This window comes from Pseudophryne corroboree, chromosome 4 (genome assembly GCF_028390025.1).
Source record: "Pseudophryne corroboree isolate aPseCor3 chromosome 4, aPseCor3.hap2, whole genome shotgun sequence".
NCBI classification, from domain to species: Eukaryota; Metazoa; Chordata; class Amphibia; order Anura; family Myobatrachidae; genus Pseudophryne; species Pseudophryne corroboree.
The window spans coordinates 138,838,930-138,849,422 of NC_086447.1; the positions used below are offsets into that span (position 1 = coordinate 138,838,930).

A 10,493-nucleotide genomic window follows, 5' to 3' on the forward strand; every position below is an offset into this window, starting at 1 on the left:
GTAGTGGCTGTACTGTGTCCAGACTCATAAGTGGCTGTGCTATAAAAGTGACTGTGTATCGGGGGCTATACTGGCTGTGCTGTGTTCAAATTCCAAGTGGCAGTACTGTATATACTGTGTATAGGGGGCACACTTTTTCATAATCTGCCCATATTTCCGACAGTTTATCCTGATTACCTTATCCTCCTTGTGGGCAGATATGTGCATATTCAGTGTGGTGTGGCAGAAAATCGTCAACTGGAAAGAAAAACACTTAGTGTGTGCCGCTAATATTGGGCCTATCCTCTGACAGATAAAATTGTGCTGATTATCGGTTTGACCAAAAAATTGCATAGTGTCAACCAGGGCTGCCATCAGAAATTGTGAGGCCCGGGACTGACCAAAGAGACAGACCCCCCCCCCTCCTCCCCAGCCCCACACCCATCCCCTCCCCCACACATACACACGCTCAACAGAAGTTTATCAGAGAAAATAGGATAGAGAGGGAGTGATTGGGGCTGTTGTACCCTGGACAGCTACAGGGGGAGGTGAAAAAGGAAACAGTAATAGGGAGCTAATTAGGCTCTTCAAGAGAGAAGTGGTGGATGGGATGGCGATGGACCTTGCAAAGGGATGGGGGTGCTGGCTGGCAAAAGCACTGGGGGGGATACTTCAGGACAGGGGGGGCAGGAGTAGACAGGGGCAGCTGCTCTGAATGGGTCACTTTTCTCCCCTTCTCCTCTCTTCCCAATGTGCTCTTCCCTGCTCTTCTCTCACCTTACTGCTGAGCTGACAGGCTTTATAGAGAGCCTCACTGCAGTGCAGAAACAGAGCGGCACTGTACCCTGTGCCAGCCACGTGCCCTGACCAAATTACTCCACACCAAGGGGGACGAGGCCACCAGTACCAGAAAGTGCAGCACTGTCAGGAGAATCTTCGGGGCTCTAGAGGAGACCACAGAGGCTGCAGCAGCAATACTGACTGCAGGGGGCCATTACAGGCTGTGGGACAGCAACTGTAATGCCCCCCAGAGGTCTGAGCTCTTTGCAATGGACTGCTAGTTACATCCTTTTCTCACTGTATAGAGTTAGGCCCACTCTCTTAGCAGGAGCATCACCATGGTGGGTGGCTTATCATGCAGTGTATTTGCAATGGTGTGTAACATAGACTCCTGCATTTTATGTACAAACAGAATAGCAGGGTTTTTTTTTTTTTTACTGGGTCACATCGGTGTGCTGGAGGAATTTTCTGTTTTTCTCTAGTGCAGATAACCTTTCATTTTCTAGTACCTGATGTGAACTAATACAGTACTGTATATTGATTGAGCAAACTCCATTTCTATATTTAAATAAACTAAAAAGTACCTTCTCTCAGATCTCTCCCATCTAAGCTTCGGTACTAGGAAATCCAATGGTAAGTCTTAGTGCACCGATGGTATCTCAATTGAAATAATTGAAAAAAAAGTTATTAACAAGATAATAAGTCAATATTTGCAAGACCTGTAACCACAGTGTTTTTAAAAATCAAATCTGTAGGGGAAATCTAATAACTTGCGAGATGCAGGCATCGGCGTCATTTTGAGTGTGCCTATTTTTTTTAAAGGGGCAATCATTTAAAAGGCTAAATCAGGTTGTTTTTTCCTTTAAAATTAAAATTTTAAAAATTGTTTTTGTTTTTTGTTTTTTTTGCAGACTCGGCAGAATTATGCGGATGACTGCATCTCACAGGCTGTTACATTTCCCCCATAGACTTGAGTTTTGCAAATAGTTACAGGTATTACAAATATTAACTTATTATCTTGTTTTTAATTTTTTTTAATTAGCGCTTGAGGTACTGTACATTTTTCCAAGTTAGCATGTAGGGCTAAGGCACACTTCATTTCTTTCAGGATGTCAGTTTTTTGGCTTCGTATTTTATAGAAAAATAATAAAAATGTGTAGAAAGAATTAAAAAAGGACATAAAATGATCTTCTCTTAAAACAATTTAAAATTTACATATTTCATTGTCTTTACCTAAGCATACTGCAGGCTAAATTAAGTTTGTACTATATATAAAGAATGAATGCTGTATCTTAAGTGACTGCTGAATTTAATATACCGTAAAAGTTGATCCCATATGAATAGTTATCTGCGAATGTTAGAGATCGCATTATGCTATAGGCTAAGAATATTCAACTTGAGAGACAGAAATGCTTCTGGTGCCTTACCAGACATATTTGGCACAATACAGGAAGGTATCCTAAATAATTAACTGTGCATAGTTATCCGATAACACTCATCTACAGGATATGAGGCTTCCAGGGAGGAAGTGTCCCTGTGGATGCATACACCTGCTTCATGCAGATTAAAAGGATGTGAGTTCTAATCTTGGGCTGTGGGTTCTGCCTTTAGATAGTCACGGAATTACTCGTTGAGAGAGGAGAGCTGCAAGGACACCAGGAGGGCGATTGTGCCTCAAGCCACTCTTACTTTTACAGATGGCTGACAATGCTGAGAGACTGATGGGATTTTGCAGTTGACTCAAATACGTTATTAACAGTTAAACGAAACAGAGACCATGAGACGCACAAAGCACAAACACTGAGGGCATTATGCAAAGTGGGCGCAAGATGTGTCCATATTGCGTGGGCAGAAATAAATGCATATATTTGCCCATATACAGAGTTATATGCATCACTAGCACCATGTAGCCTATTTGTGCAAATTACACGCTTGGAAACAAGTGTATTTACACGTACACACAACTCTGCTTATACTGTACTGGCATTTACACACCCTTACTGAACCTAGCCATGTGACTTTGCATTGCCCAATATTGTGTGTCCTCGATTAACGAGCATGCGCAGTGCAAAAACACACAAGATAGGCACCGCAACCAGCATCAGTTTGTTAATGATTACTCATGGGGGATAATTCCAAGTTGATCGCAGCAGGATTTTTGATAGCAATTGGGCAAAACCATGTGCACTGCAGGAGGGGGCAGATATAACATGTGCAGAAAGAGTTAGATTTGGGTGGGTTATTTTATTTCTGTGCAGGGTAAATACTGGCTGCTTTATTTTTATACTGCAAATTAGATTGCAGATTGAACACACCCCACCCAAATCTAACTCTCTCTGCATATGTTATATCTGCCTCCCCTGCAGTGCACATGGTTTTGCCCAATTGCTAACAAAAATCCTGCTGCGATCAACTTGGAATTACCCCCATGGTACACCATGAGCTGCACAGAACTCCATCTGCATCACTTACGTGGCATTGCATTGGTCATCGTTGTTTATTAGTTTATTACTGGTTGAGTGTCCCATATCCAAATATTCCGAAATATGGAATTTTTGGAGTGAGAGTGAAATAGTGAAACCTTTGTTTTCTGATGACTAAATGTACACAAACTTTGTTTAATACACAAAGTTATTAAAACGATTGTATTAAAAGACCTTCAGGCTGTGTGTATAAGGTGTATATGAAACATAAATGAATTGTGTGAATGTACACACACTTTGTTTAATACACAAAGTCATTAAAATATTGTCTAAAATGACCTTCAGGCTGTGTGTATAAGGTGTATATGTAACATAAATACATTCTGTGCTTAGGCTTAGGTCCCATCGCCATGATATCTCATTATGGTATGCAATTATTCCAAAATACGGAAAAATCCGATATCCAAAATACTTCTGGTCCCGAGCATTTTGGATAAGGGATACTCAACCTGTAGTATTATTTTTCTCACTTTTCAAATGTCCGACTTCAATATTGGGTAAATGTATGTTAATGTCATAGGAGCAAATTGAATTAGCCGAGGGGTAGAATTGGGAGTTCACTTGCAAGGAAGACCCATTGATTCTTCACTTTATGTAGAATCGGAGAGTTTCTGTGTGGTAGTCCTCGATTTTAGGATAGGAACTGGAATAGCCTTTCCCGTGTCTCACGGTAATTACATGTGGCTACTTGAATATGTCCCATACTGCATTTTTAAGTAATCTGATTATTGATTAGCTTTAAAGTCAATGGTGTAATTATAATGGGTGCATGGTGTGCATTACACATGGGCCCCTGAGCCCAGGGGGGCCACACTGCACACATGCACACATGTATAGTTATACTTACCTCTCCGTCAGAGTCCAGCGTTGGGTGACAGCGTAGCGCGGCATAAATTACAGGCACTATGTTTTCAATGTATTTTGCTGTCAGAATGACGGGGCCCACACGGAGCCTGTACACGGGCCCTCTCCTCTCTTAAACTGCCCCTGCTTAAAGTGGAACTAAGTGATACAAAACCTTTATCATATTTGATTACCGGACTTCTGACTAATTTAACTTAAACAAAACTTACTGTATATACTGTAGCAGGTCTGACTCTTAAGTGTCTGATTCAGAGGTGGACACATTTAAAACATCTTTAATTCTGCGGATGCGTCTGAGGCTTACTTTGCATGCGTTCCTATAATTCCACTGCTACCAGCGGCCATGTACTGTCAGACATGCTGAGCAGCCATAGGGTTGCTCAAATATCAGATGGTGCCGCAGATGCCCACACAATGGTGTGACTGTTTACGCACAGCAGCAGAATAGAGCCACAGCTGGTGGGCGTCTCAGCGGACAGGCCATCGGCTGTGACATCAGCATAAATTTGCAGCAAAAGGCTGCGAGAAAAGTCACAGCCTCTGCTGCATTAGCATCAACCTCTGCATCAGACCCTTTATCCTGTACTGACTCAGAAAAGTTAAAGAAAAATGCAATCTATCTTTCTGCAGTCATTTATAACAACAATGGGGGTAATTCAGACTGCATTGCTGCGCATGCGCAAACCGGGAGCTCAGTGAGATGCTAAAAGCATCTCAGGGCTGCGATCGCCTCTGTCTGATTGACAGGCAGAGGCTGTCATGGGGCGGGAGGGTTTGCCAATGGCATTAGAACAGGGCGAGCCGCGGCAGCTGCATGACATCACACGCAGCTGCTACGACCCAGGATGCGGCGAGTAGCGGATTGCCAGCGTGCAGGAGCTGCGCTGGCAGGAAGCTACTCGCCAGGTACAAAAGCATTGTCGCTGTTCAATGCTCTTTTACCTGTGGTGGTGGTGGTGATGGGGAGGGGGGGGGGGGGGGGCTGACATGCGGGGCGGACTAGCCCTGTGCTGGGCGTCCCCACGCATGTCAGAGTAACTGATCATAGATGTGCTAAATTTAGCACATCTACGATCAGATCTGAATGATCCCCAATGATCTGAGCAAGTAAAGAAAGAGGGGATGATTTAAGTTTTGCTCACCATTTTACTTTGCAAACTAATAGAGATCAATGTAAGACGTAGTTTTCCAAAGTGGCACCCTGCTAAATGCACGGCTTAATTCAATATAAGAAGAATGCATGCTTGACGACTGTTTCCCTTTAAACAGCATTCATAAAAGATCAAATAGAACCGATTTGCAATCTCCCTTTCTTCAATGTGGTGGGTACATTATCCAGCATTTGATTGCAGATGCTGAGACATCTTTGTTGTGGAATTGGCAGGGTGACAGTAACAGGATATGATATAAAAATAATGTCTAAGAAAGAGCAATTAAACATTAATCTCTGATTTAAAAATAAGAGGCACCGCCTCCTTTTTATTGAAAACTCAGGGGGAATTAACCATGTAGTACAATGCTGGTGACCGCAATTGTCTCAGCCAATCACAAACACAGAACATCTGTTTATTGTTCAAGAAGATGTGGTTGCCATAAAAACGTTAAAGGGAATAGACTTAAGGCATATGTACACAATTATCCACTCTATATGAATATGCATGTTACTATTGAGTGAACTGTTAATGCTGGTAAATACACTAACTGCATATGGGGGAAATTCCAAGTAGATCGCAGCAGGACATTTTTTAGCAGTTGGGCAAAACCATGTACACTGCAGGGGAGGCAGATATAACATTTGCAGAGAGAGTTAGATTTGGGTGGGTTATTTTGTTTCTGTGCAGGGTAAATACTGGCTGCTTTATTTTTACACTGCAAGTTAGATTGCAGATTGAACTCACCACACCCAAATCTAACTCTCTCTGCACATGTTATATCTGCCCCCCTGCAGTGCACATGGGCCCTCATTCCGAGTTGATCGCTCAGTTTTTCGTTCGCACAACATATTTGCAAAGTTGCGTTAGTGTAGTAAATTTGGGAACATCCGCCCCCAACGTATTTTTGCTCTTTCGTACGCAGTATTACACAAAGTGGGCGTACGCCAAATGACATCGCAGCAATGCGAAAACATCGCAGCAATGCGAAACCATCGCATTAACACATACTTCATCGTAAAAATACTAAGTTGTAGTAGATTTACACATTTATCATTAAAAGTGCTCACTTTTGCGGGCAAACGCACCACAATGGTTTTTTTTTTACTATTAAGTGGAATAACACCTTCCAATTAAAAGTCCACAAGCCCTCCTCAATTACAAATCCAATTAGTGAAATGAATTGTAATGTTCATGATCAATTAAGTCTTTTTAAAATACCTGAAGAACACTTTGTAGCCATAATTGTACCTAAACTTTTTTTGAATTTTAATATAAATATAGATGTTTGCAATGTGCTTGGTCTAATGTTTTTATTTTTATTTTTTAAGTAGAGTTTTAGTATGTGAATGAAGGTGTTTGCATGTTTATTTAGACAATAACAACATATGTATTTTTAACATTTTAAACAAACTTACGTTAGATGTATGAAATGTTTAAGGTAATAAATGTCTGTTCGTCATTCTGCTGTTCCTTTATTGCATTAATAAATAATAAACACCCGCTTAACTTGAAAAAACAAATTTTGTTTTTTTTGTTTTTTTATAATATAAACATATTTTTTTTTTTTTTTTTTAAACAAAAATTAAAACAACGTTTGCATTTGGTCAACAAGACCCAGCAAGGCCTGGAGATGTATCCTCATGTTGCCAATAATGGCCGCAAAAGATGTGGGATCTCCAACGGCAACATCTGAAATTAAGAGATAACATAAACATTAATAACTTACTCACATTACTTATTATACAAGCAAGGCACAAAGCACACTTTAATGCAGGCATGTCCAAACTGCATCCCTCAAGCTGGTGTGAAACTACATATACCAGCATGCCTTGACTCAGTTTTGGGGCCAGGGAAAGCCAAAGCTGTGTCAGGGCATGCTGGGATGTGTAGTTTCTCAACAGTTGGAGGTCCGCAGTTTGGACAGGCCTGCTTAATGGCAAAGTTACTACATCATGGCTGTTTTATGGTACAATCATTAGCAGAAAAACACACAAGCCTGCTCAGGGTTTTTTAATAAATTTTTACCGTTTACGAGACCATGGGGTACATTTACTACTATGTGAGTTATATTTAAGATGGAGCGTTGCCCATAGCAAACAAGCAAAAATAAGAATATTATCTTGTAGAAGTGGTTCCCCAATTGTAAAGTATAATCTTATTGGTTGCTATGGGCGACATCCCATGTTAAAGATAACTACCATCTTCGTCAATGTTACACCATGTTGGCATTCATTTACATCTGGAGTGTATTTTTGTTTTTTTTTATGGGTTTGGTCCTGCATCATCACACTGCATATCAACATCTTCAGAAGGACAACAGATCCTAGCATGCCCACACTCCCTGAAAGCTGACCTTACTAAATAAGGTCAAACAGGTTTGACTTTAGCCAATAATCATTTTGTGAGTGTAACTTTCACACCACAAATCAGTGTGTCATTAGGCTGCATAACAAAGTGAAGCATGTGATTTGTAAGTGCAAATATTAAGACTACACAGGCACAAGTGTAAAAGACCAACAACATACTAAACTCCACTCAGGTCTAACTGTTTCCCTGAAAACCTAACACATATAAACCCTGTTGTCCTGGCAACCCTGTCGACCTAATGAGTGTCGACCTAGAGTGGACACACAAAACATTGCACACATAAACACTGTACATATAATGACACTCACAAAAATGTAAATACAACATGTAGACCATGAAGAATAACACAAATATTTGTCCTTGGTACAAGAATTCCAACAGTACAACACTGCATGTTTTGGCATTGTAAGTGTAAGTAGGTAATCATTTTTGGAGAACATGTTAAAACTCTTACTTTCCTCTGCAACATGATGGTTGCCAGTTAATTCATCAGGGGCTTCTTCTGCCCACTCACTGGGTGGGGAATGCGGCTGGATGGGGGAAGGCGGCTGGATGGGGGAAGGAGGAGGGATTGGGGAAGGAGGAGGGATTGGGGAAAGAGGAGGGATGGGGGAAGGAGGCTGGATGGGGGAAGGAGGCTGGATTGGGGATGTAATTTCAGAGGGTGGGTCTGATTGAGAGGGCGAGGGGGGCGGAGAGAAAGTTAAGCCAATAGAGGGTGAGGGGGGCTGAGAAGGTGAGTTTGAAGTTGAAGGAGAAGGGGTATGGGAAGGAGGAGAAGGGGTCACAGAAAGAGATAGAGAGGTGGTGTGAGAAGGGGAGTGGAAAGTGGAGTGGGCCTGGGAAGCTGAGGGGGACTGGGAAGCTGAGGGGGACTGGGAAGCTGAGGGGGACTGGGTAGCTGAGGGGGACTGGGAAGCTGAGGGGGACTGGGTAGCTGAGGGGGACTGGGAAGCTGAGGAGGACTGCGAAGGGGAGGGGGAGTGAGAAGGGGAGGGGGACTGGGAAGGGGAAGGGGGCTGAGAGGTCTGCCGTTGTTCTCGTCCTATAATGATATTTTTGTCAAAATTTATTTTGCATGTTAAATTACATACTAAACAATTTGAAAAATCACTGTTCTGTTCCATGTAAAAGACTGTGGTTTGTTTTTCTTAAAAATACACATTTTAAAAACCTCATCATGTTGCCCACAGCAAACAAAATGAGTCAAAACTTTTACTTTGAAGCTCATTCCTTAATCTATTCCATTGAGTCATATTGATTGGTCTAGGCAACATCACCAGATAACTATTCAAGGCACCTTATTATATAGACAGCACTGATCAAGTATTTGGGTACAGTTTCCTGCCTGGTTATTAATTCTGGAAAACATGCACTTGTTTGGTGACACTTTGCTACAGTCAGTACTGTTTGCCCTAACCACACACACTGTCCTATGTTATAAAAATGGACAATCAGCGTTGCAATTAGCCTACCACTTAGTGTAAATTTCTTAAATTTTTGCTAATAATCTTATGTAATGTAACTTACTGCGTGCATGCATAGCCCGTATTTGCTGGCGGATCTCCGCCAACAGCTCTGGCGTCCTCCTGCGGAGATCACTCCATCTCCTCTCTAGTTGGATGATTGTCCGCCTGCTGCGGACGCGAGTCCGCAGCAGGCGGCGGACCTCCGCGTAGGCCTCGCGCTTAACCCGATTTGGGATGAAGCGCCCAACGCGGCCTACGCGGCGGTCCATCACCGCAACCAGGACGCGGAGCTCCCGCCTGGTGAAAGGTGCAGCACGCATCATGGCAATGGCGTTTTCCTTATTTGGGCATATATTTATAGTGTCTGTTAGCATGTGATTGGTCAAAAATCTATGTTGTCATTTCTAATAACTTTATTGATCTTTGCAATGCTGTGAAGAGCAGAGTGTTATTTCGCACGAGCGGAAATACGCATTCGCATTAGCAAAATTTTTACCAAAAAAAAAACACAAACACAGACACAGAGACACACAGTTTTGAAAAAATTCCTACAAATATCTGTGTACTCACCACAGTTTGTGTGATCATTCAGCTGGACAGTCACAAAGTGGGCAACATTCAATTTCATTTGTTTGTGTGTTTGTTTAAATAATCAGGATTTTAGGATATAAAACAAATAAGGACACTATTTAGCATCATCACATTTTTTAAATTTCAAATCTAAAATTGAAAGCTTAACGTGTTAACGGATTTTTAGTATAAAAAATATTACACATTCCAACACACCAAAAGCATTACACAATGACCTTACAATATCAAACAAAATGTCAACATTACAAATAATACATAAGCATACAGTGATTTTAATTTGGATAAAAAAGATAATATAAAAACACTATACCTGAAATATTCAGCAACAATGCTTGCCCTGACTTGGCTCCCCCTCCGTGTAACACTCCCCCCACCGAAGTGTCGAACAACCCCTGGCTCCTCATCAGGCAATTCCTCTGTCTGAGGAAGCTCTACGCTACTCCTTACCGCGATATTGTGTAGTATTGCGCACAGAACCACTAGTTTACTTGCCATCTCCGGCGGATACATGATGTCGCCACCAGTGCGGTGGAGCACACGAAACCGCCCTTTAAGGACCCCAATTGTGCGCTCCACCAGCTGCCTAGTGGCAGTAAGCGCGGAGTTAAATGCCGTCTGTGGTCCTGGCCTGGGATTACGGTAAGGAGTCATGAGCCAGGGGGTGCAAGGATATCCACGGTCTCCTGTTTGAGGAAAAACCAAAATTAGAAATAGTAAATTTTGAAAAATATAAAAAAAATTGAAATAAATATGTGCAACAACTCACCCAATAACCACATGTCTGCTCGTTGACTTGATCTTAATCT

General features: G+C 41.9%; 1 long non-coding RNA gene across 1 annotated transcript; it reads right to left on the bottom strand.

The window, feature by feature from the left end:
- Positions 1-8,209: 8,209 nt before the first annotated feature.
- LOC134911176 (uncharacterized) lies at positions 8,210-10,175 on the bottom strand. Its single transcript, XR_010176384.1, has 3 exons — positions 9,998-10,175; positions 9,667-9,688; positions 8,210-8,672 (listed from the first exon to the last, which is right to left on the bottom strand). It is a non-coding gene; the product is annotated as an uncharacterized LOC134911176 (long non-coding RNA).
- Between the last annotated feature and the right edge of the window lie 318 nt (positions 10,176-10,493).